We start from the raw sequence: 20473 nt of genomic DNA on the forward strand, positions 1-20473 counted from the left end.
CACTGCAGCTTTCACGGTTTATTGCTCGCTCATACAACCTACCACCTAAATGAATTTTGGCTCCTTTTCTTTTCACTAATAAAGCTTTCTTTTGGTGCTATTTGATTGCTGCTGTGATTTTTACTTTTTATTATATTCATCAAAAAAGACATGCATTTTGTCAAAAAAATGATTTTTTTAACTTTCTGTGCTGACATTTTTCAAATAAAGTAAAATTTCTGTATACATGCAGCACGAAAAATGTGGACAAACATGTTTTTGATAAAAAAAAAAAACCCATTCAGCTTATATTTATTGGTTTGGGTAAAAGTTATAGCGTTTACAAACTATGGTGCAAAAAGTGAATTTTCCCATTTTAAAGCATCTCTGACTTTTCTGACCCCCTGTCATGTTTCATGAGGGGCTAGAATTCCAGGATAGTATAAATACCCCCCAAATGACCCCATTTTGGAAAGAAGACATCCCAAATTATTCACTCAGAGGCATAGTGAGTTCATAGAAGATATGATTTTTTGTCACAAGGTGGCGGAAAATGAAAGTTTGTGACAAGAAAAAAAAAAAAAGTTTCCATTTCTGCTAACTTGTGACAAAAAAAAAATGAAATCTGCCACGGACTCACCATGCCCCTCTCTGAATACCTTAAAGTGTCTACTTTCCAAAATGGGGTCATTTGTGGGGTGTGTCTACTGTCCTCGCATTTTGGGGGTGCTAATTTGTAAGCACCCCTGTAAAGCCTAACGGTGCTCATTGGACTTTGGGCCCCTTAGCGCAGTTAGGCTGCAAAAAAGTGCCACGCATGTGGTATTGCCGTACTCAAGAGAAGTAGTATAATGTGTTTTGAGGTGTATTTTTACACATACCCATGCTGGGTGGGAGAAATATCTCTGTAAATGACAATTGTTTGATTTTTTTTTACACACAATTGTCCATTTACAGAGATATTTTTCCCACTCAGCATGGGTATGTGTAAAAATTCACCCCAAAACACATTATACTACTTCTCCTGAGTACGGCGATACCACATGTGTGGCACTTTTTTGCACCCTAAGTGCGCTAAGGGGCCCAAAGTCCAATGAGTACCTTTAGGTCAATTTTGTTTCAAGACTACTCCTCACGGTTTAGGGCCCCTAAAATGCCAGGGCAGTATAGGAACCCCACTAATGACCCTATTTTAGAAAGAAGACACCCCAAAATATTCCGTTAGGAGTATGGTGAGTTCATAGAAGATTTTATTTTTTGTCACAAGTTAGCGGAAATTGATTTTAATTGTTTTTTTTTCACAAAGTGTCATTTTCCGCTAATTTGTGACAAAAAAAAATCTTCTATGAACTCACAATACTCCTAACGGAATACCTTGGGGTGTCTTCTTTCTAGAATGGGGTCATTTGTGGGGTTCCTATACTGCCCTGGCATTTTAGGGGCCCTAAACTGTGAGGAGTAGTCTTGAAACCAAATGTCGCAAAATGACCTGTGAAATCCTAAAGGTACTCATTGGACTTTGGGCCCCTTAGCGCACTTAGGGTGTAAAAAAGTGCCACACATGTGGTACCGCCGTACTCAGGAGAAGTAGTATAATGTGTTTTGGGGTGTATTTTTACACATACCCATGCTGGGTGGGAGAAATATCTCTGTAAATGACAATTGTTTGATTTTTTTTACACACAATTGTCCATTTACAGAGAGATTTCTCCCAACCAGCATGGGTATGTGTAAAAATACACCCCGAAACACATTATACTACTTCTCCTGAGTACGGCGACACCACATGTGTGACACTTTTTTGCAGCCTAGGTGCGCTAAGGGGTCCAAGGTCCTATTCACAGGTCATTTTGAGGCATTTGTTTTCTAGACTACTCCTCACGGTTCAGGGCCCCTAAAATGCCAGGGCAGTATAGGAACCCCACAAGTGACCCCATTTTTGAAAGAAGACACCCCAAGGTATTCCGTTAGGTGTATGGCGAGTTCATAGAAGATTTTATTTTTGGTCACAAGTTAGTGAAAAATGACACTTTGTGGAAAAAAAACAATAAAAATCAATTTCCGCTAACTTTTGACAAAAAATAAAATCTTCTATGAACTCATCATACACCTAACAGAATACCTTGGGGTGTCTTTTTTCTAAAATGGGGTCACTTGTGGGGTTCCTATACCACCTTAGCATTTTACGGGCCCAAAACCGTGAGTAGTCTGGAAACCAAATTTCTCAAAATTACTGTTCAGGGGTATAAGCATCTGCAAATTTTGATGACAGGTGGTCTATGAGGGGGCGAATTTTGTGGAACCGGTCATAAGCAGTGTGGCCTTTTAGATGACAGGTTGTATTGTATTGGGCCTGATCTGATGGATAGGAGTGCTAGGGGGGTGACAGGAGGTGATTGACGGGTGTCTCAGGGGGTGGTTAGAGGGGAAAATAGATGCAATCAATGCACTGGGGAGGTGATCGGAAGGGGGTCTGAGGGGGATCTGAGGGTTTGGCCGAGTGATCAGGAGCCCACACGGGGCAAATTAGGGCCTGATCTGATGGGTAGGTGTGCTAGGGGGTGACAGGAGGTGATTGATGGGTGTCTCAAGGTGTGATTAGAGGGGGGAATAGATGCAAGCAATGCACTGGCGAGGTGATCAGGGCTGGGGTCTGAGGGCGTTCTGAGGGTGTGGGCGGGTGATTGAGTGCCCTAGGGGCAGATAGGGGTCTAATCTGATGGGTAGCAGTGACAGGGGGTGATTGATGGGTAATTAGTGGGTGTTTAGGGTAGAGAATAGATATAAACAATGCACTTGGAAGGTGATCTGACGTCGGATCTGCGGGCAATCTATTGGCGTGGGTGGGTGATCAGATTGCCCGCAAGGGGCAGGTTAGGGGCTGATTGATGGGTGGCAGTGACAGGGGGTGATTGATGGGTGCCAGTGACAGGGGGTAATTGATGGGTGATTGACAGGTGATCAGTGGGTTATTACAGGGAAGAACAGATGTAAATAATGCACTGGCGAATTGATAAGGGGGGGGTCTGAGGGCAATCTGAGCGTGTAGGTGGGTGATTGGGTGCCCGCAAGGGGCAGATTAGGGTCTGATCTGATGGGTAACAGTGACAGGTGGTGATAGGGGGTGATTGATGGGTGATTGATGGGTAACTAGTGGGTGTTTAGGGTAGAGAACAGATGTAAACACTGCACTTGGGAGGTGATCTGACGCCGGATCTGCGGGCGATCTATTGGTGTGGGTGGGTGATCAGATTGCCCGCAAGGGGCAGGCTAGGGGCTGATTGAAGGGTGGCAGTGACAGGGGGTGATTGATGGGTGATCAGGGGGATAGATGCATACAGTACACAGGGGGGGGGGGGGGGTCTGGGGAGAATCTGAGGGGTGGGGGGTGATCAGGAGGGAGCAGAGGGTAGTTTAGGGCATAAAAAAATAGCGTTTACAGATAGTGACGGAGTGATTGATGGGTGATTGGGGGGGTGATTGGGTGCAAACAGTGGTCTGGGGGGTGGGCAGGGGGGGGGGGGTCTGAGGGGTGCTGTGGGCGAACAGGGGGCAGGGGGGGAAATCAGTGTGCTTGGGTGCAGACTAGGGTGGCTGCAGCCTGCCCTGGTGGTCCCACGGACACTGGGACCACCAGGGCAGGAGGCAGCCTGTATAATACACTTTGTATACATTACAAAGTGTATTATACACTTTGTATGCGGCGATCCGGGTGCTAGTAACCCGCCGGCGCTTCTGAACGGCCAGCGGGTTACAGCACGAGGGGAGCGGAGCCAGTCGCCGGTGGCTGATCACGTCATGCTCCGCTCATGCCCGTACAAGGACCGCCGCCAATTGTACATGCGGCGGTCCTTGCGGGATCCACTTTCCGGCCGCCCCTGTGCAGTGGGCGCACAGGAAGTGGTTAAAAGGAAACCTCCATATCCCTCTCAGTTAAGGTTCCCTTTAAGGTGTGCGTGAACGGTCTTTCTGGTTTGTAAACTGTTCTTAGGGTCTGTATATGACGTGTTGGACAAGGAAAATGTGTGTTTGGAGTAGGGCTTTTAAAAATCATACCTTTTTCTGAATGTGCAGTTATTATTATTATTATTTTGGAGTTTAATAGCTCCAGCATCTTCTGTGGCGCTGAAAGCAGTTTAGACTCTATTCCTTCCCCTCTCTAGTTACATCCAACCACTAGTGCTATCGCTCCAGCCCAGTTACTATTGTACTATTTTCCTGAGGACTCCAAAACTTCTTATAGGTTCTTGAGAAAAATGTCACATTGAGGCCTAGCTTGCATAACAGCTGTACTCTGACCACATGTGATTACAGTAATGGCATCGAGGGGACATTTTTGTGTCACTAGCTGTGGAAAGAGGTCACGTGATTGCTCACTGGAATCAAGAGCTCCAGTTTCTGACATCATAGTACATTTACAAAACCAATATGGTGGCAGCAATATGCAGCCTGCACACTTGGTAGGACCTGAAGAAAGAAACACTTGTGTATTTCAAAATTGATTTTCTACAGAAGTTCAGGTTTTCTTTAACTACTGGCTTCCAGACATAAGTAAGGTAGGCAGAGAGAGATGGAGAACAGAGAGACAGCAGGTGACGTAATTCTGTTATTTATTTGAAGGTTTCTTTATGACTCATCTCTCTCTCTCTCTCTCTGTGGTAGGCGCAATCGGTGAACAGTTGCTAGGCTGAATGTGCAAATACAAGAAAATAAAACCTTAGTCTTTAGACTCTCACCAGAACATTTTGTATTCTCTGCGTTTAGCAAGACAAGCCAGTCAAAGAAAAAGAAAGAAACAAAAGCTGTTGAGAGCCAATCATAAGCAGGCATTTGCAATACTCTAAATACCAATTTTCAAACTGCTATACTGGCAAAATCTTACATGTAAGGGATAATACTCAGTCATATTTATTTCCTTGTTTTTCCTCCTTACCATTTCAGTGTTGCTCTCAAGTGTTGGCTGAACAGCCTGCTTTACAGTATTTGCTTTCTCATCATTAATAACACACATTCATAAAACTGTCAACTATCAGAGTTGCTTTGAGAAATACTGATTCTTTTTATCACTGGAAGGAGGTAAAAGGCACCCAAGGGTGGTACGGTGTGTGTATAATATGTTGGAAAAAAATAGATGGTAAGAGAGTCTTACCTTTAATAAGTAGTTTTAAATCAGGATGATACCATTTATTGGCTAACTAAAAATGAATAAAAAATAGCAAGCTTGCTTATTTTTATTCATTTTAGTTAGCCAATAAATGGTATCATCCTGATTTAAAACTTCTTGCTTTTACTGATGGCTAACACGGTACAATACCCTACTGCTACTACTTACCTTTAATAAGTAATTCCGAGAGTATGATGTTCAGAAAAAAATTCGTTTATTAAGCATCTATGTCCTAGAACAACACGTTTCACTGTGAAAACCGCTTCATCAGATCAAATAAAAGTGCCGTTAGAGGAAGTAACAGGATCAGCCCTGAGCGTCTGAGTTTTTTTTCTGAACATCATACTCACACCTGGAGCAGCGACCACCGCACCTCATCCACAAGGCCGAGCGGGGACAATACTTCCCCACATGCTCTTAGGAGTGGCTGCCTTCCTAAGCAACCCAGCTTTGTGAGTATAATTATATCTGTTTTTTTATATCTCCAAGTACGTACAATATTATACACGATATTGGGCTCCCGGTGTCCCTGAGTGTTTTTAATTTCCTATACAAGTCTGTATTTTTATCATTGAGTACTTATGCAGCCCTGATATTGTTCACAGCACTTCAAAAAGTCTACTGTCCTATCACTAACTGTCTCTTAAAGGAAAGGTTCAGGGAGGGTGGGTAAAAAATAAAAATCAATTTCCACTTACCTGGGGCTTCCTCCAGCCCGTGGCAGGCAGGAGGTGCTCTCGCCGCCGCTCCGCAGGCTTCCGGTGGTCTCCGGTGGCCGACCCGACCTGGCCAGGCCGGCTGCCAGGTCGGGCTCTTCTACGCTCCAAGGCCCGGAACTTCTGCGTCCCACGCCGGCGCGCTGAACCTTCCCTTTAAAGGAGCTCATAATCTAATCCCTACCATAATAATAGCCTAGTGTCCCTATTAACGATGATCAAAGAGATGCAAATACTTCTGAGTTTATGCAAATTTTTATGCAAATATATGCAGTTTGAAACTACACCAATCGATTTAAACCCAGGTTTAAACTGATTGGTCCATTTTGAAGCTGCATACATTTGCAACTTATAAGTATTTGCATATCATTGATCATTCCTAGTCCCTATCATAGTCTAGGGAAGGCATGGGCAAACTTGGCCCTCCAGCTGTTACGGAACTACAAGTCCCACAATGCATTTGCCTTTATGAGTCATGACTGTGGCTGTCAGACTCCTGCAATGCATTGTGGGACTTGTAGTTCCTTAACAGCCGGAGGGCCAAGTTTGCCCATGCCTGGTCTAATATCAATAGAAAAAGGCTGTTAAATTACAAAAGCATTGACTACTGCACACCAGGGAATAAAACAATTTAATAACTAAGAAGAAAAAAGTTATCTTGATGAAACGTCTCTCCACATAGTAGAAATATTTTTTTTCTGAATGGTGTATATGATACAGCCAAGAGGAAACACCAAAGTGTTTTCAGAAGAGTGTTCTAAAATTTAAAATACAGATGACAAAGCTGGTTCACGGTAGATGTGTTTCTGGTTACTTATACAAATCTTACATTGTTTTAAGGTAGCCATACATCTAGCGATGTATGGGCAGATTCGACCAAGAGACAAAACTCTCTCTAATCGAATCTGATAAGAGAGAGATCTGTCAGCTGCCCATACACCACAGGCCCATTCCCGGCAATTTTATGCTGAAATCGATCTGGAATCGGCCTTGTGACGCCGCATCCACCGCCTCATGCTGTCCCCCCTAATGTTAAATGTGCCCCCCCCCCCCGGTGCCCAGTGCAAGGTATACATTACCTGTCCGCGGCCTCCGCTTGACCTCCTCTGGCTCCAGGCACATTCTGTTCTTCAAACACGTGCGCCATGTGGTTGCCTAGTAAGGTGGCTGCGTGTATGACGTCTGATGTGTATGGAACAAGGAGTGCTTCCGGAGCCAGCGAAGGACAAGCGGAGGCCACGGACAGGTAATGTATACCTTGCACTGGGCACAGGGGCGACATTTAACATCAGGGCGGATAGCGTCGGGGGTTTCGTCGCGTTCATCAATCATCCCGACATTGCACGCCGTTATCGAGCCCAATATCTTGCAGCATGTGCGATCGACAAAGTGACCAATTGTCGTCCCGAAATTGGTCATATTGTCGGTCTAACATGCACTTGGCAACACCGAATTTCATCCGATTTTATTATAATAATCAAATCAATCGGATAGTCGATCAGCCGCCAAGTCGCCTAATGTATGGCTTTCTTTACTCCTTATGCATAGGTGTCAATACAGTGACGTGTGCATACAATTCTGCAGCAGATTCTGGGATTAGCTGAGGGAGACAGCTATACTTGTATCCTCTAAAAAGAAGGAAGAATTGAAGCGTACCAGCACTACGATAAGCCAGTATATGATCAGCTAGTATATATTGAAAAGTCAATATATTTAAAGGGACACTTAAGCCAGAAAAAAAAATGAGTTTTTCTCACCTGGGGCTTCTACCAGCCCCCTGCAGCAGTCCTGTGCCCTCGCAGCCACTCACTAATCCTCTGGTCCCCCGCTGCCAGCTAGTTTCGTTTTTGTCGACAGGCCCATCAGGACTGGCCACGCGTAGCTTTTTCCGCATTCCCGACTGTAAATACGCGTTGCCACATTACGAACGCATAGATATGCGGCAACGCGTATTTTTGTATATTCAGTAGTGATGCATTGTGGGAAACTACAATTGCTCACTTAAAGAGACACTTAAGCCAGAAAAAAAAGTTTTACTCACCTGGGGCTTCTACCAGCCCCCTGCAGCAGTCCTGTGCCCTCGTAGTCACTCACTAATCCTCTGGTCCCCCGCTGCCAGCTAGTTTCGTCTTTGCCGACAGGCCCGTCAGGACTGGCAATGCGTAGCTTTTTCCGCATTCCCGACTGTAATTAGCGCTATTGCGGACCCCAACGCGTACAAAAATACGCATTGCCGCATTACGCACGCAAAGATGCGGCAATGCGTGTTTTTGTACGCGTTGCGACCTGCCTGGACCAGAGGATTAGTGAGTGGTTGCGAGGGCACAGGACTGCTGCAGGGGGCTGGTAGAAGCCCCAGGTGAGTAAAACTCATTTTTTTTCCTGGCTTAAGGTTCACTTTAAAGAGACTCCGTAACAAAAATTGCATCCTGTTTTTTATCATCCTACAAGTTCCAAAAGCTATTCTAATGTGTTCTGGCTTACTGCAGCACTTTCTGCTATCACAGTCTCTGTAATAAATCAATGTACCTTTCCCTTGTCAGACTTGTCAGCCTGTGTCTGGAAGGCTGCCAAGTTCTTCAGTGTTGTGGTTTTGCTATGAACTCCCCCTTCCAGGCCCCTCTATGCACACTGCCTGTGTATTATTTAGATTAGAGCAGCGTCTCTCTTCTCTCTTATCTTTTACAAGCTGGATAAATTGTCCTCTGAGCTGGCTGGGCTTTCACATACTGAAGAATTACAGACAAGGGCAAAGCTGTTTGCAGGAGAAAAAAGAGCAGCCTGAAACTTCAGTGCATGAGAACTGCAGGGAGAAAGAAACACACAAATGATCTCTTGAGATTCAAAAGGAAGGGTGTATACAGCCTGCTTGTGTATGGTTGTATTTTCTATGTGTGGACATACTGTACATCAACCTACTTCCTGTTTTGGTGGCCATTTTGTTTGTTTATAAACAAACTTTTTAAAACGGTTTTTAACCACTTTTAATGCGGCGAGGAGCGGCGAAATTGTGACAGAGGGTAATAGGAGATGTCCCCTAACGCACTGGTATGTTTACTTTTGTGCGATTTTAACAATACAGATTCTCTTTAAAGAACAAACAGTTATCTTACTCTGCTAAGGCTTTACTGTTGAAACTATTTCAAATTAGAGCCAATGGAAGTTCCAAATGGTAAAGGACCCGCTCAGTATCTTCCGTCTCATTCAATGAAATGCCTCCTTTCGGCGTACATATAGGTTCACTGCTGGTGAGCTGGGCACAGGGTGAGCCGAATGACGGATCACCCTGTTGCCGCTCAAACTTCCGGCGGCGGTAAATACTATTCCCCCTACTAGCACTGCACACATTGCATACATAACAGGAGTTGTCAACTTAAAGTTATACTGAAGTGAGAAAATCAGGCCTGGGGGCCACTACAGTGCTTTCAGCAGCATTTTGCAATCACTGGCGATTCCAAAAGCGCTAGGTCAACGCAAGTCAATGGAAGTGATCCCACAGTAGAAATCACAATCATTTTTGTAACATTTGCGCTTTAATACAACGTATAGGATCGTTACAAAATCTCTGTTACTCTGCTTACCTAAACGCTGGTAAAATGTACATGCGCTAAATGCACACGTAAACTTTACTGTTCTTTCAGGGCCAAAGTGTGTAGCATAATACACGCCTTATAATGCTTATATAAACACAGCACACGCTATACATTAAGGTGCGAACCGTATTTTCATAGCGTGTTTGTGTTTTTGCACACATTATTCATTATCCATTGCATTAGGATAACATGATCCGTTACAACATGATCCGTTACATTGTATTATATTGATATAACGTACGGTAACGTAATGTACATAATTAACTGGAATTAATGTGTGGATTGTTTTACTCTAAGCAGAATAAAATAATCAAACAGCAGTTGATGCAAATTTATTTCACATAAAAATTACAAAATCATAATTAGTAATAACAATGTGGCAGTGGCACATTGATTCATCCTACTTCATCACTTTTTTATTATTATAATCAGTAGTCCTCTGACATTTCTATCTTCATTCCAAAAATGATGACTGTCATGTTATATTGGCGTCAGCAGTTTCTGAGTCACATCTGGAATTGGCATGTAGGTATTTTGTGTCATTGGCTTTAGAAGGTATTTTAGTGGGCACATTCAACCTCCCTCAGCTGTATCAACAGTGTAAAGCAATTTCTTCTGGAATAATTCCACCACTCCATTCTCTAGCTTCTGGATTAACCAATAAAGGATTTGAAGCTGTGCGACTCATTCTCAGGACACTAGTGAGAGAGATGACTAGACAGAAGCTCAGAGAAAATGTATACATTTTCTAGGTGATAAATTTTGAAGAACAAAACATTTTAAATAGGGGAGGCATTGGGAGCTGAACTTTTAAACTTGAAAAAGCCCTTATGTAGCTGTATGGCTATTTTTAAAGACTTAAAGAGGAACTGTAACGACAAAACGGCCCCTGGGGGGTACTCACCTCGGGTGGGGGAAGCCTCAGGATCCTAATGAGGCTTCCCACGCCGTCCTGCGTCCCTCGGGGGTCTCGCTGTAGCCCTCCGTACAGCCGTGACGCAATATTTACCTTCCTGGCTCCTGCGCAGGCGCTCTGATGCCTCTCGGCGCCGAAGTAGGCGGAAATACCCGATCACCGTCGGGTCTGCTCTACTGCGCAGGCGCAAGTTTCCGGCGCCTGCGCAGTAGAGCGGACCCGACGGAGATCGGGTATTTCCGTCTATTTCCGTGCAGAAAGTCGCCACAGCGCCCCCGCTGGAGCCAGCAAAGGTAAATATTGAACTGACAGTCGGCACAGTCGCCTTTCGGAGGGCTGCGGCGAGACCCCCGTGGGACAGAGGACGGCGTGGGAAGCCTCATTAGGATCCGGAGGCTTCCCCCACCCGAGGTGAGTACCCCCCAGGGGATCTTTTTAATGTTACATAGTCTCTTTAAGTCCCCTCATTTCTGGTAGGAGACTTGAGGTCTTAAAATTGTTCACTTCTGCTTTTCGTGAACTATAAAGCCCCATCGTCTCATGGCTTCTACAATAATGCATGGCCTGTGTGAAATATAGCAGGTATGGGTTGCTCTTCCTACTTTAAGGGCCCATTCACACTTGTGCGTTTTCAGAGCGATTTCAGCTTTGCTGAAAATCGCTAGCGATTTGAAAAACGTGTGCACAATGAAAGTGTATGGAAGTGTTCTCATCTAAGCGTTTAGCATTTTGCTGAAACGCAAAAGCGTTGCATGCAGCGTTTTCTGAGCGATTCTGGAGCGATTAGCGTTTCAATAAAAGTATTTGAATTGAACTAGAAAACGCAAAACGCTAATCGCTGGAAAAACGCTCTCCATACAGTGAAAAACGCTAGGAAAAACGCCAGAAATAAGCTCAGCGTTTTGCGTTAGCGTTTAGCGATTTCTAGTGTGAATGGGCCCTAACTGTCATATATTCACAGCTAATTGACCCAGCAGCTAATTCACTGCTTATATTCATTTATCATCCTGATTGCCATTTGAATTTGCTGTGTTCAAATTTGAGCCTTCAAATAGCCATTCTGTCCAAAATTAAAAGATTTAGGGCTCGTTTCCACTAGGGCGAATCCGCATGCGGGCACTGCATGCGGATTCGCATAGCTAATGTTAGTGGATGGGGCTGTTTCCACCTGTGCGGCGTGCGGGAGCGATTTGGCAGCGGGCCAAATCTGCACGGCGGGACCCACAGTTTTCGCCTGCGTCGGGAATCCGTGCGAATCGCCGCTAATGTATTTAATAGTAAAAACGCATGCGTTTGGTACATGCGTTTTTACCCGCGATTTCGCACCCTTCCCAATGTTATTTTGTCCTGGCAGTGTCATGGTTAATTTCGCATGGCACCCTGCCATGCGAAATCGCACGCGAAATCGCGGGTAAAACGCATGCGGAAACGCACCCGCATGCGTTTTTACAAGCGTCGGAATGCCGGCGAAATCGCGTCGCACTAGTGGAAACGGGCCCTTATAGAACTAAATTCTCACTTTTTCCCCAACCTAATAAGCCCCAGGAATCCACTGTAATGAAAAAGAGACATTCCAATAAATAGGCTTGCAGTCTTTCTGCTGGGAAGTGCAGGTCAGGAGGGACTCCTCACTGTGCTGAGTTTATTGATCTTCCAGCACCTCCGGAGATAACCTCGGCTCAGGGTTACACAACCGCAGGGGGTAAAACACACAAACTAGGCTAGCAGCAGTCATTAATAAACTGCTTTCCACTGTGGCACATTAGCACATTTTATAGGCATAGTATGTTTTTGACAACATAAACAAATAAAAAGTCATCACCAGAGGTGGCCATTTATGTCCTAACATTTGCAAAAAGTACATACTAACCAGCAAGCTCATGGTGAACCAGAACTCATTGGAGTGTGTGAGGGGCTACAATGGTCCTAAAAGCCCCCTTACTAAAATGTTATGGAAAACAAAAGTTTAAGAAAGCAAAATTTTGTTTTCCATAGCATTTTAGTAAGGAGGCTTTTAGGACCAATGTAGCCCCTCACACACTCCAGTGAGTTCTGGTTCACCATGAGCTTGCTGGTTAGTCTGTACCTCAGGGTGATTCAAGCCCTACTCCATAGAGCCAAATTAATCCATGCCATGCACTGATGAGGATCAACTAATCCGAAACAGTCTGTATGCATGTTGGATTATTATGGCTCTGTACAAATAACAAGCTGACACATCATTGCATTCCAGCGGTTCTGGAGGTGTGTTTAGCTTCTAGGGCAACAATAGTTAATTTGCATATATTCAGCAGTGATGCACTGGGAGACATCTTGGAGCTCACTCCAACCTGAATTATCGCAAATTCTTTCTGTTTAAAGGGGCAATACAGCGAAAAATTGTAAAATTAAAAATATGTGCAAGAGACAAATAAGAAGTACGTTTTTTTCCAGAGTAAAATGAGTCATAAATTACTTTTCTCCTATGTTGCTGTCACTTACAGTAGGCAGTAGAAATCTGACATAAGTGACAGGTTTTGGACTAGTCTATCTCTTCATAGGGGTTTCTCAGCAAGGCTTTTATTCTTCATAAAGATATTCCCTAAAAAGGATTCATACAAAGATGCTGGCCGGCTTCCCTGCTCCCTACACAGTTTTTTTTGGCAGTTGGACAGAGCAACTGCCATTTACTGAGTGCTTTTGAAAATAAATATATCCCTGAGAATCCCCTATAAAGAGATGGACTAGCCCAAAACCTGTCACTTCTGTCAGATTTCTACAACCTACTGTAAGTTATAGAAACATAGTAGAAAAGTAATTTATGGCTCATTTTACTCTGGAAAAATGTACTTCTTATTTGTATATGTTTGCACATATTTTAAATTTTACAGTTTTTCGCTGTAGTGCCCCTTTAAGAGAGCAAACTTTTGTTTTCCATTTGCAAAAATGGACAGACCCCAGCATTAACGATGGAGATAATCATTGTGGTTCAAGCCCAACTCCAGACAGTCATGGTTTATCAGTCCTGTGTAAGCAGTCAGTGGATTTTTGTTTTCTTTCTATAAGTACCTTCACACCCGTTTCTTGGGCCGTGCGCTCCCTGCGCATTACTCTGCAGTCTGGAGGGGGGAGCACGGAGGGCGGCCCGGGAGAGGAGAGAGAGGGAGAGGTCGGGCTGCCCTCCCCACGGCTCCGGCTCCCCCCTCCATTATAGGGGGGCAGCTACCTATCTAACCTGTACTGGGGGGCACCTACCTAATCTAACCTACGCTGGGGGGCACCTACCTAATCTAACCTACACTGGGGGGCAGCTACCTATCTAACCTACACTGGGGGGCAGCTACCTATCTAACCTACACTTGGTGGCAGCTACCTACTCTAACCTACACTGGGGGGCAGCTACCTATCTAACCTACACTGGGGGGCAGCTACCTATCTAACCTACACTGAGGGGCAGCTACCTATCTAACCTACACTGGGGGGCAGCTACCTATCTAACCTATACTGGGGGGGCACCTACCTAATCTAACCTATACTGGGGGGCACCTACCTAATCTAACCTACACTGGGGGGCAGCTACCTAATCTAACCTATACTGGGGGGCACCTACCTAATCTAACATACACTGGGGGGCAGCTACCTATCTAACCTACACTGGGGGCAGCTACCTGTCTAACCTACACTGGGGGGGCAGCTACCTATCTAATCTATACTGGGAGGCAGCTACCTAATCTAACCTACGCTGGGGGGTAACTACCTATCTAACCTATACTGGGGGGCACCTACCTAATCTAACCTACACTGGGGGGCATCTACCTATCTAACCTATACTGGGGGGCAGCTCCCTATCTAACCTATACTGGGGGGCAGCTACCTAATCTAACCTACGCTGGGGGGCAGCTACCTATCTAACCTGACACTGGGGGGCACCTACCTAATCTAACCTACACTGGGGGGCAGCTACCAACTAACCTACACTGGGGGGCACCTACCTAATCTAACATACACTGGGGGGCAGCTACCTATCTAACCTACACTGGGGGCAGCTACCTGTCTAACCTACACTGGGGGGCAGCTACCTATCTAATCTATACTGGGAGGCAGCTACCTAATCTAACCAAAGCTGGGGGGCAACTACCTATCTAACCTATACTGGGGGGCACCTACCTAATCTAACCTTCACTGGGGGGCAGCTACCTATCTAACCTATACTGGGGGGCAGCTACCTATCTAACCTATACTGGGGGGCAGCTACCTAATCTAATCTACGCTGGGGGGCAGCTACCTATCTAACCTACACTGGGGGGCACCTACCTAATCTAACCTACACTGGGGGGCAGCTACCAACTAACCTACACTGGGGGGCAGCTACCTATCTAACCTACAATGGGGGGCAGCTACCTAATCTAACCTACACTGGGGGGCAGCTACCTATCTAACCTGTATTGGGGGCACTTATCTAACCTGTATTGGGGCACCTACCTAGCTAGCTTATACAGGTGGCAACTATACTGGCTACCTATATTGCAGGCACCTACCTAAATAACCTATACTGGGGGCACCTACCTATCTAACCTATGCTGGGGGCAACTATTCTGGCTACCTATATTAGAGGCACCCACCTAGCTAACCTGTACTGGGGCAACTACCTATCTAACTTATACCGGGGGCGCCTGCCTATCTAACCTATACTGGGGGCAACTATACTGGCTACCTATACTGGAGGCACCTACCTGGCTAACCTATAGCGGGGGCAACTATACTGGCTCACCTATGCCTGGCTACCTATACTGGGGTACCTATTCTTGGCTACCTATACTTGGGGGACCTATACTAAGTGCAGCTAGACCTGGCTAACCTATACTGCGGGCACCCATACCTTGCTCGGGGGGGGGGGGGCGCAATTCTTACACCCTCGCCCTGGGTGCATTTTAACCTAGAAACTGCACTGAGTACCTTTATTGCCACATGTTGAGTAAAGGTGCCCAATACCATTTTGCCCTATACAGAGTACCCAGAGACAGCTCTCTTGATACTCTGAAGTACTAGTCCAAGCCCTGTCCCATAAAGCCATATCAATCCATGATTATGCACTGATGAAGACTAAAAAGTCCAAAACAGGCTGTATGGTGGATTAGTGTGGCTCTGTAAAATGTATAAGCTATAGGCTCACTATACACCAGTAGTTCTGGATGTGCAGCCTTGCTTTCAGGGGCAGAAAGAGATGATTTGCATATTTGGGAGAGTTGCATCTTGGGAAACCACACCTATTTCCTTAAAGCTGAATTATTTAAATACCTTCTTTTTTAAGAAATCAAAATGATATTTAGCATTGATTTTTAGTAGCCCATTATACAGCAAGATTATCAGTATCTGGCACAGGTGGGGACTGCCTGATGCTGAATATGTTTGCTTGCCAGTTGCTTGAGAAACCGGATGAAAATAACACTACCCCCCTCCCCCCCATGCAGCAGAAGCAACTTACCAATCCTCTGGGTGCCATCTTCCATACTCCTTATAGCCCCCAGTGGCTTTCCGGCATCCTCTGTGTATGGGTCCCAGCATGTCACATGACCCGATATGGGCCACATGACTTGCTGGGACCCATATACATGGATGCCATAAGGCTCCCAGGAGCTGCAGGAAGTATAGAAGACGGCACTCACTTTTGCTGCGGAATACTCTGCAAATTAGAAAAGTACTGCCCCTGTTATCCCCCTCAGGCATGCTGGTTAGCTGAGACTTCCAGATGCCTGAGTTTCGGATAAAGGGAAATTTGCTGTACTTTTCTAGTTCAAATCCCTGCAGATTTGATCACTCTGATTGAATCGGATGGGAATCGACACCCTTAAGGTGGCCATACACTGGTCGATTTGCCATCAGATTCCACCAACAGATAGATCCCTCTCTGATCGAATCTGATCAGAGAGGGATCGTATGGCCACCTCTACTGCAAACAGATTGTGAATTGATTTCAGCCTGAAACCGATCACAATCTGTATAGCTGCCGCTGCTGACCCCCCCTGAATACATTACCTGTTCCGGCCGGCACAAATCCCCTGGTCCTCACTGTCTTCTTCTCCGCTCCGGGCTCCAGACCGTTCCTGCAGCTACTGAACTTCCTGTCCAGGGGAAGTTTAAACAGTAGAGGGCGCTCTACTGTTTAAACTTCCTGCCGGGACAGGAAGTTCTGTGTAGCTGCAGCCGGTTCGGAACCCAGCGCGAAAAGAAGACAGCGGGGACCAGGGTACTCACGCCGGCCGGAACAGGTAATGGATACCCGCTGTATTGCATAGTTACATAGTTATTTTGTCTGAAAAAAGACATACGTCCATCGAGTTCAACCATTGCGTTGGTCGCCGGGCATTCAAACGCCACTATCGACGCACTCCCGACCTGCCGGCGATTGAGAAAAATCTTCCGCATGGACGGATCAACGGGAACGATCGATTTCGGAGGGAAATCAATCGTTCTGTCAGCAGTGTGCGCGGCGATTTCACAGCCGATTTGATCACTGTGATCGAATCGGCCGTATATCGGCGGGAAAACCGTTAGGTGTAGGTGCCCCTTTAACATGTCAGATAGATCAAATTTCGATTGATTTTGACCAAAAATCAATGCACAGTATCAATCAGACAGGATAGAAAATCTAGATCAGTGGGGGCAGGGCAGGAGCGGCAGTCGACCGCCCATGACATTGCACTGCATCAAACAGGGGTACATGGCGTCTCATCGTCACAAAGTTTGGCAAAGGAAGAGCCGAATGACTGCTCTTCCTGCTGCCGCTAAACTCCAAGGTGGCGTTACATACTATTCCTCCTCCGAGTTATCGCACCTTAGAGGGAGATGTAATTCGGGGTCTGGCGATCGCCGGATCCCCTAATTACCGATACGCAGGAAGCACAGCATAGCAAAGCTGCTATGACGGCGCACGGCGCTGCGCACCAAAATAACCTGCTTCAATTGAACAGTACCCAGTTATTTCCTGTAGCACAGACTTCCAAACCTAAAGGGTGCAATCTGTCTTTGTCTGTGCCTCGCCTCTCGTAGCCTGAGCAGCATAATGCTAAACCAAGCAGCACAGAAAGCCCTATGCACGCAGCCTGTTGTTAATTTCTTTAGCTAGGCTGCTTCAGGTGATGTGATCATGAGTTAAAAAAAGGAGTTTTAGTGGCAGATGCCTTATTTCACACAAAATGGTAACATTTGGGTACTGTGACAACTAATCTATCAGGTGGTATATTTAGATCCATTCCTGGAATTAGATTTTTTAAACGAGACAACAAGCTTCTAGGGTGGGGGTGGGGAGTGGTGGTAGGACAGCTGTAATGGAAAGTCAAAATCAGCTTTAATCAAGAACTACCAAAACCTCAGTGTCATGTGTTTTCTATTGAAATCCTGCTCTGTCATCTGACATGCTGTTGGTCTTAGTTTGCAAAATATGAAACCAAATGCAGACAGGCACAATTAAATAAAGCCAAAAATGGAATGAGATCACTCAGACACTATCTGTTGCAGTCAAATTATAGACTTTTCAATAGCTATGCCCACTCAGGACTATACCCAGATGTGTGGAATAGAGAATGGCAGAATTAATCACCTGATGAAAAATATTATTATTATTATTTATTTATAAAGCGCCAACATATTCCGTGGCGCTGTACAAATATGTATTTTATATATGAAAGGGGTATATACAGAATGTAGTCATGTTAAAAAATGTGGACACCCTATGAAAACCTGTGTCTTTCTATAGCCTTCTTGGATATATGGATAATTAATCTACATGTTAACAATACTGGGAGAATCAAGTCATATAACTAAATAAATAAAACAACTTTATTGATTAAAATTGAAGAAACGACTTTTAAAAATCTGTTAAGTTTAATTCTGCAGGACTTCTGTACAACCTATGCAGGTTGCTAGCATGGCTAGGTTAAGAGTTGGTGCCAAAAGGACAACTACTTGACCTGGGGGTAGGGGGGAGGTAACAGTAGTATGAAGTCATACCCAGAGTCCACTTGGAAACTTTTGGTCCCAGAGCCTTCTGTCATGCTGCCCCTGCGTTTTGGAACTCCCTACCTCAACAGATCAGGACAGCTCCATCCCTGGACGTGTTTAAATCCAGACTGAAAACCCACCTGTTCAGTTTGGCATTTGCAGAAATATAACTTTTGTTGTGTGAATACTTCATCCTACTACCAATTACTGAATCTGAGAGAGCCTAAGCGCTTTGAGTCCTATGGGAGAAAAGCGCTATAGAAATACTATTGTATTGTATTGTGTTGAAGGACACTTGCACCATCAAAGTTTCTTTGCTTCTTTCAGTTTACAGCATCACTAGGTTGACAACTCCACTATGAATGGAGATGATTAGGTACCCTTTAAATTGTTACTTTGTGTTTGACAGTAGGCTGCATGGTGGGCAGATAGCCAGCTGAAGATTTGCCTTGTTGCTAAGAATCTGGTCAGTAGCAAGATCTCTGGGAAACTGAGCAGAATCCGATTGACCAAAGCATGCTCTTACATCAGGTAAGGTACCTAAAATTAAAAACAGTGTACTACTGAGTTGTTAGGGACTTTGGACTGGACATGGTTGGCCTTTATGCCACGGAGGTACACTGTTACATCCGCAGCTCATCCCTGTGAACAAGGCAGTGTAGGGCATTTGCACTGCTTTGTGGAGGAAGTCTCAGAAGAGCAAAAAAATGGTCACTGATTTGGGATACTAGGAGTGTGTGGGCTTTTTACTATGATTCATTGCCTAGTCTCTTGAACCTAAATCTCAGAACCACCCAGTGTCAGTTAGCAAATTTAATCAGATTGCGTCATTGCAAATGCAGTTTTGATTACAGTTTCATTATCTTCAACCAAGGATTATTTAATTGCCTACACAGTGTCTGAAAGAAGATGATAGCTGATATAGGTGCATATCGCACAAGCGCACTTCATGGTACAACACCAGAAATTATGCTCATAATGGGAGCATATATAAAAACCTTGGGTTGTGAGTAACTTGGTTTAAGAGCGTTTTGCAATACAAGCAAAAAATTTTGTGAACTTTTGTCTTGACATACAAGCAATGTCTTGATATACAAGCAAAAAAAGTATACATGTGTCACGTCATCATAACTGAGCTGATAGTTCCTCTCTCTTTGGCGCTGCAGGATTGTTCTTAATTGTACTTAATCTGAGTGTAGAGACTGTGCAAAGTCACAATTCCATGATATCATCAAAAGTAACTGTCACTGGATAAGTTCCTTGTTAAAGCCACACAAAAAAAGTTTGAGGTGAGTCAACAGTTGGCAATGATTCTGTTAGTTATATTGAAAGTATTGTTTAGATTTTTATTTTATACTATTTTACTATAATTGTTTTTGGATTGTGGAACAAATCAACTGGGTTTCCATTAATTCTATGGAGAAATTTTGCTTTGACGGTACAATACCCTACTGCTACTGCTTTGATATAAGAGTGCTTTGGATTACAAGAATGTTTCTGGAACGAATTATGCTCGCAAATCAAGGTTCCACTGTATTACAAATACCCAAAGGAATCCCAGTTCACTGACCAAATAACTTCTGGGTGTGGCTTATCTGCCAATGTACATACATTTGGCTAAACCTACATACAGAAGGGTAATATCTAAATGATCATTGGTTAGTGAGAATGATAGTTTTCTGAATGATATCTAAACAGACACAAAGGTTGGCCATGACAGATCAGTCTGTTATGTTCTATGGAGACAGAAGGAGGAACAATAAGTAAGCAGCACCCACAGATTTAAGAACATTGCTCTTGTTTGTTTAGCAAACTCTTTTCAGAGTCACTAAACAACAGCATGTAAGAGCTGTACAGACTCTAGCTTTCAACACGAGACGATTTCAATTAAATGAGAATGAAAAACTGGTCCAAATCCTGGTTTGAATGAACAACTTATCACTACACAATGCAGGAAGCTGCCAAGCTATAATAGGAATGTGGGAAAACAGCTTCCTGGCTATGTAGTCTGGCACGTTTGTCTGAATTCCAAGATTTGCTTGACAGAATTGTACAATTTAACAGGTATAACAACCCACATTTCTGGGTTTTTTTTAGCTGTGTACTTAGCACTGTACAAAAATTT

At 44.6% G+C, this 20473-nt stretch overlaps 1 protein-coding gene and 1 long non-coding RNA gene across 5 annotated transcripts in view; both read right to left on the reverse strand.

The window, feature by feature from the left end:
- The window catches only part of PRICKLE2 (prickle planar cell polarity protein 2), a 500639-nt gene that overhangs the window by 318279 nt on the left and 161887 nt on the right, over positions 1–20473 (reverse strand). The window lies entirely within an intron of this gene.
- Positions 1–20473, reverse strand: part of LOC137532838 (uncharacterized) — a 165509-nt gene that overhangs the window by 74400 nt on the left and 70636 nt on the right. The window lies entirely within an intron of this gene.

Source organism: Hyperolius riggenbachi, chromosome 9 (genome assembly GCF_040937935.1).
Source record: "Hyperolius riggenbachi isolate aHypRig1 chromosome 9, aHypRig1.pri, whole genome shotgun sequence".
Classification (NCBI taxonomy): domain Eukaryota; kingdom Metazoa; phylum Chordata; class Amphibia; order Anura; family Hyperoliidae; genus Hyperolius; species Hyperolius riggenbachi.